Source organism: Octodon degus, unplaced genomic scaffold (genome assembly GCF_000260255.1).
Source record: "Octodon degus isolate 3935 unplaced genomic scaffold, OctDeg1.0 scaffold00050, whole genome shotgun sequence".
Lineage (NCBI taxonomy): Eukaryota > Metazoa > Chordata > Mammalia > Rodentia > Octodontidae > Octodon > Octodon degus.
The window spans coordinates 3,888,183-3,895,072 of record NW_004524626.1 but is presented as its reverse complement, the minus strand read 5'-3'; the positions used below and the strand labels follow the sequence as shown (position 1 = coordinate 3,895,072).

The 6,890-nt window shown below is 34.2% G+C and overlaps 1 pseudogene; it reads left to right on the top strand.

Moving 5' to 3' along the window:
- The first annotated feature begins 5,297 nt into the window (after nt 1-5,297).
- LOC101559941 lies at nt 5,298-6,219 on the top strand (annotated as a pseudogene).
- The last annotated feature ends 671 nt before the right edge of the window (nt 6,220-6,890 follow it).

The window sequence follows — 6,890 nt, the reverse complement described above, 5'->3', positions numbered from 1 at the left end:
ACTTTAAGTCAATTCCTCTAGTATTGATCAGTAATTTCCTAAGCAGGGATTTTAAATTGACCACTAAATAATTTTTTCAAAGATATACCGAATTAAAATATTAGAAGACATACCCTCTTATGAAAGATTGAGAGTGAGAAGAAAATCTCAAATCATAGATGTCAGTGGAATATTTCAAAGGAGAAAAATTCTTAACTAAATATGAGTTGATGTCTTCTATACTATGCTCTATGTACTTACTCCCTGGACTCATGACTTTATTCTGTTACTTCTTGCCCAATAAAATTCACATATTTATATATTAATTTCCAATTTAGCATATCACCTAAGCATTCTGAGTGCTATTTGTATAAATGTGGACGAGACACATAAGCATGAAGACAACAAAGAATGTACTTTTAAAATATCAGAGAAATTTTATAAATTATTAATCTCAAGGAAATATACATGAAATCCTAATGTTGTTTTGAGTTATCAAAAGTTTTATAATATATGATGAAATAAGAGTTCCTAAGCTTTGTTATAAAATGTTACTGTTTTGAGAAAAACTATAAAGAAGCTAAGGATTTCAGTTTTATGTTAAGGTTTCCAAATATACCCCTTCTTGGAGAAGGAAATAGAAAATTTTCTGAAAATATCATTTTGTCTTCAGCACAACCAAGGCTCTGAGAATCCAAGGATCCTAATTAAGAAAAGGTGTCTGTACAATTTTGGAGAATATTGTAGCCTAGCTATAAAATTAGGTGTTAGATGGTTATCCCATTAGGGAACAGAAGACACAATGGAAAAGAAGTAATAATGACTGATTCACCTGCTGTTTAACTTGGTGACTGGGAGACCTGAGAATCAGCAAGGAAAATTGCATTATGAAGAGCAACATCCCCCAAGGAACTCATGCTCCAGCATGAGATCAAAGAGGGAGATGTATTTAATGAGCAGAGACACAGAGCTTTAAATGATTCCCTGTCTTAGCCTCTTGGATGGTGCTGCCTTGTCTGGATGGGGCATATTTCTGTACTTTGGAGTTTGCATCTGATTTGGGGAAAACTCTTTGTACTGTATTGATGGAAATATACCTATTGGCTTCATTGTAAGAAATTCAGGTAGGAATTTGGATTTCTATGAAGAGTTTTTATCCAGAAAACTCTTCTAGGTCAAAATATTTCATCCAGAAGACCCATACAGTGTAGAGTGTGCTGAAGGGAGGTTTTTTTTTGTGGAAACAGGGATTGAACTCAGGTCTTTGTGGTTGCCAGACAAGCTCTTATTCTACTGAGCTATCTCTCTGGTCCCTGTAGGACGCTTTTGAGACCTCAAGAGCAAAGGATTTTTTTCTAATGTACCTGAGAGCCACACACCACAGCCCAAGGTCGAGATAATACTGTGGTTGACTGTTTATCCTGCACAGAACAGGAGGAAACACTGAATTTGATAATATAATATAATAGTTGAGTATGCTGTTAAGCAATTAAAATAGAAGGTGGATTAGAACAGGGATTGACATAGCTGAAGTCTTCCTTTATAAATTGAACATATCTTAACTAATTAGGTGGAACAGAGAAATGAATATTTATCTCTGCAGCATCATTGAATGAAATGAGGATGCTGTTATATATCAGACTAGGAACAGTATAATGATTTACTTTCTACTATATCATGCCCATCATCTATATTTGCCAGAATTTCAATGAAAATTTCCTGTTTTGTTTCTGCTCTGTTCGATATTAGGGTTTTAGACTTTAGATAATTTCAGCTATTAAATAGATCTGTATTCTTAATTTTGAGTTTCTTATCTTCTATCAGATAATTTTGTGCACACATGTAATTCTTTAATGTTTCTCTGAAACTTAAATTTACTTTAATATTGAGGTGCTTAATGTGCCTGATTTCTTGTAATAAATGTAATCTATGGGGTCATCTTAAATTCCCCTCCACATGGAAAGCCATTTTTTCAAGAATATAAAGTATTTAAAAAAGCGTTAGAAACAATACAAAATTTCATTAAACAAGGTAATAGAAATTCAACAATGGCGTCTGTGTTGCATGATGTTATCATCAAATTGGATAGCCACTTATGCCAGCTTGTATTTAACTATTCTGGACTTACCAACTAAATTCACATACATTCTTTTCATATGTTAGTTATCTATACGTGCAGAAGCATAAATCCTGACTCACTGGAGAAAGAGAAACTAAGCATGTTATGAAAGAGAAATGGTGAATCTTTTAGAGCCGTCAGAGATAACAAACAACCCACATCTCTGAAAGTGCTACACATCTCAGAGGATGACTACTACCATCTTACAAAATACAAAAGTCATGGAACATGCTTTATTATATTCACACGTAGATCTTTGCAAGTTTATTAATCCAACTACAGAGCAAAAAATTGTTGATTTTACCTAATGTTTGTGATTTCATTTAGTTTTTTATATACAGTTAGTTATTCATTTTAACCTGCTGCTCTTCCTCAATGTTTTCTATTTCTCATTTTGTTCATTTTATTCTTCATTATGCAAAGGAATTTACACATTCCTGTGAGTGTAAAATGATGAATACAACATATAAGATCTCTACTCATTTGGATCTTGTACCACTCATGATAACATAGAACAGAGTAATAAATGTCTGTGATATGTAAACACCTCCATGAAAATGTGAGATTTTATTTCATGTTCAAGTTTAAGATTGTCATTGTAATTGTAGAATTTTATAGAATATGGTCTGGGAAGTCCTGTGCATGATGATGGAAAATTACAACCAGATGCAGAGCTCTAAATGGATTGTCTAAAGAGTTTGAATGTGCTTTCTGAGAATAACACATAAAACATTTCACACCAAATCAAAAGAGAGGCAGAGAGGGGGCAAACAAGAGGAGAAAAGTGAGAAAGTGGGAAAATGAGAAAGAATGGATTGTTTCAGCTACTCTTGAAATGTGCAAATAACAATTCGTGTTTATTTTAAAGTTTCTGTACTAGTCCCCAGAAAAAAAAATACGTTTTATTTTATTGTGATTTTTTTATGTATTTGGTACAGGTTCTCACTACACAGCTTGGACTTATAGTGATGCTACTCTTTTTTGGCCTCCCAGAGCTGGGATTACAGGCCCCCAGTCTCTTTGGCTGGCTCAGCACACCCACAGGAGAGGCTAGGGATCATATGATGCTCAAGATCAAACTCTGATCCCTGACCTTGCCTAAACAGGCACTTAGTTGTCTGAGCTATCTCCAAGACCCTGTGAAACTTAAATAGCTCCTCTTACACAATACATAGTAGAATAATACCTACTAGTAGCTGGGGATCTGAAGTGCTAGGTGAATGGGAAGAGATTGAACAGTAGATGCAGTTGAAGTTAGGTGGGAAGAAAGGCATTGCATGTGATTTTGCCCCGTGGTGTGATTATAGCTATTACATTTTAGGAATTTCAAAATGACTGGAAGAGATGGTACTGACAGATTTCATCAAATGAGAAATATCTGAAGTAGTATACATGCTAATTCCCTTGATTTAACAATTACTCAAGGCATACATCTAATAAAACATCACATTGTATCCTATAAATATGAACAATTATTACCTGTGTGTAAAGATTGCAAAATCCCAGTTATTCTAATCCATATTGAATGGTGCAGGAAAATTTTCTAAAGTGAAATATGAAAGGAAGCAAATTGTGTTGTGATTTCATGACTTCCTTTTATGAAACTTTGTTTCTTCTCCTTATGCTTTTCTAATATTTGAATATTAAATCCATAAATATCTGGACAGAAAAAAGATATGTTGGCTTTTGAGGAATGTTTTGTTGCTTTATGTTGTTTGCATTCCTCCATTGGACATAACTGGAGCCAGAAAGTAGCCAGAAACAAAGAAGACTTTCTTTTTTTTACAATCCATTCCTTCAGACTCATTCAGTTCAACTCTGTCTACATTGATTGGACAGATGTTTTTTATATCTTTAAATACAGGTTAGAAAATTGCAATGCAAAAATGAAAACTCCGTTTTCCATGTGTAAGGAAGATTTTTAAAGTGGAATTGTGGGTATAATCCATACATATTATGAAGAAAATTTTTTGATTTTGCTATTTTGTCTGCTATTTTTTTAAAATAAGGTGAAGGTGAAAAGAGCAAATTGTTAACATATCCACAGGAGACTTTCAGTTGTGGCATATTTTTACCTTTATCTGTGTGCCTTCCTCTTTGCCTTTAGAGGTGAGAGAAGGTTTCAGAAAAAGGAACCTTCTTTCAATATGTCCCCAAAGGGCCAGGGAGATGGCTCAGTAGAAAAAGTGCTTGCCTGCCAATCACAAGGGCCAGAGTTCATTCCCCGGTTCCGAAAAAAAAAAAATGGGGAGCTGGGGAAATGACTTAGTAGAATAAGCATTTGCTTGGCAAGTGCAAGGGCCTGAGTTCAATTCCCTGTTCTGCCAAAGAAAAAAAATAAAACAATATGTCTCAAAATATAATTCATAATGCATATGCCAGGAAACAAAAACATACATTAGAAAGAAGGAATATATTTCAAGTAATACAGATCCATAGAGCCAACTTAAAAGATAACCTGAAAAATTTTATAAAGAGAAACTTCTTGTGCTTTGAGCTTTTAGCTCCAATCAGGTCATTTTGCTCTACATTTCTCTCATCAATGTCTTTATTTATTGTTCCTGTCACACCGTCAGTTTGTTGATTTTGAAACCTTGAGATAAGCACTTTCCTCAAAACATTTGCACTGACTCTTCCTTCTGCCAGTGACAAACTTCAGGAAATAATTATTTGAAATCCTCCTGGTTTTCTGAAGTTCTCTTTTTAAAATGAGACACTTGTGTTTAGTATCTGAACATCTAACATAAATAATAGAACATATGGACTTTACCATATTCACTGGTTTTATTTCCCTGCAGAGGACAGAGTGCATAATGCAGTACATAATAATTCCTCTCCAACATTACACTTGTTTGGCTTTGGCTGTGTTGTAACTACTGCATTTGATTTTAAGGGCAGAGAATGCTTTTAACACTGATAAGTAACAGTCTAGATTGTGCTTGGGAGCTTGATCATCAGTAAATTATTTTTCTCAAAGATATGGAGAAATTAAAATATATGAATACATGCCCCCTTGCAACAATTTACAGACTTGAATTTGAAATCAAAGATGTCAAGGGATATCTTAGAGGAAAAATATTTTCTAATAAAACTTAATAATTATGTCTGTTCTGTGCAGTATGATGGAATTTTAGTCAGGTATGTATTCCATAATTGTGCCATGTTATTTTTCTCTTTTTCTGTTAGTCACACCAACTATATGGAACCAGCAAATGGCACACAAATTTACAAAATTTTTCTTCTGGGAATTTCAGAGGATTCCAGTTTGCAACCCTTCCTCTTTGGACTATTCCTCTTCCTGTACTTGGTCACTGTGTTTGGAAAGTTGGTCATCATCCTAGTTTCAGTCTCAGACTCCCACTTGCACACACCCATGTACTTCTTCCTGTCTAACCTGTCTTTTGCAGATATCAGTTTTACCTCTACCAGTGTCCCAAGGATGCTTGTGAGCATTCAGATACAAAGCAAGGTCATCAGCTATGAAGGATGCATGGCGCAGGTATACTTTTTCACACTTTTTGGAGTTTTGGACAGTTTTATTTTGACTGTGATGGCTTATGACCGCTTTGTGGCCATCTGTCACCCTCTACATTATATGGTTATCATGAACCTAAGATTCTGTGGATTGCTGGTCCTGGGATCCTGGGTCACAGCTTCCTTATATTCTTTGTTAGAATGCTTAATGACATAGAGGCTGTCATTTTGCACAGACTTAAAAATCCCACATTTTTTTATGTGAGTTTAATCAACTGATTGTACTTGCCTGTTCTGACACCTTTACTAATACTATGGTGATGTATTTTGCAGTTGTGTTTTTGGGTGGTGGTCCCCTTGTTGGTATTTTTTACTCTTATGTGAAAATAGTTTCCTCCATTCTTACAATCTCATCAGCTCAGGGGCGGTATAAAGCATTTTCCACCTGTACATCTCACCTCTGTGTTGTTTTCTTATTCTATTTTACTAACCTGGGTGTTTACTTTAGTTCTTATATTAGTGAAAACTCACAAGCAACTGCAAAAGCCTCAGTGATGTACAGTGTGCTCACACCCATGCTGAACCCATTCATCTACAGTCTCAGGAATAAGGACATAATGGGAATTCTGAGAAGGCTATTTAGATAGAAACCATAAAACACCACAAATACACATAATTTCTGGGTTTTTTTGTACTCTAAGCCTCAGAACCAAACTTTGTTATTCTTTAATCTAATATTAAGTAGAAATTGCTATTGCAAAATATTCCCAGAGATGTTTACTGCTTAATTTCAGCTGCTGCATGTAATTAAAACCTGATTCATAAGACTTCTACTTTCTCTTATATACTTTACTTGCCTATTTTTGACAATTTTCTTGCCAATTAAGAATCAGAAACTATTCAATTATTTTCAGCAGTTTCACAGATGAGTGCTGAACTCATCCCATGGAATAAAAATAAATAACTGATGTCCCTGTATTTTTTACATAAAAGAAATTTTGTGAAATTACCTTTTCAATTTTTTATATACTGTTTCTTCCTTAATTGGTGACTTTAGTATTTTTATGATGTAGCTGTTAAACTGCTATTTTCATAGTCAACTTTAGAAAATTATGATCCTCCTAATGATACTGTTCTCTTATTCTGAACATTTTTAATATTCATTGAATATACTTTGTCAAAATAATAATGAAATATTGCTATAAATTAACTATACATTGTGTGCAGCCTGCCCAGAGAAAACCAAACTTTCATAGATCAATTGGTTAATACAATGTTAAAATTAGAGAAGTGCTTACACAAATATAGATTTTAATTG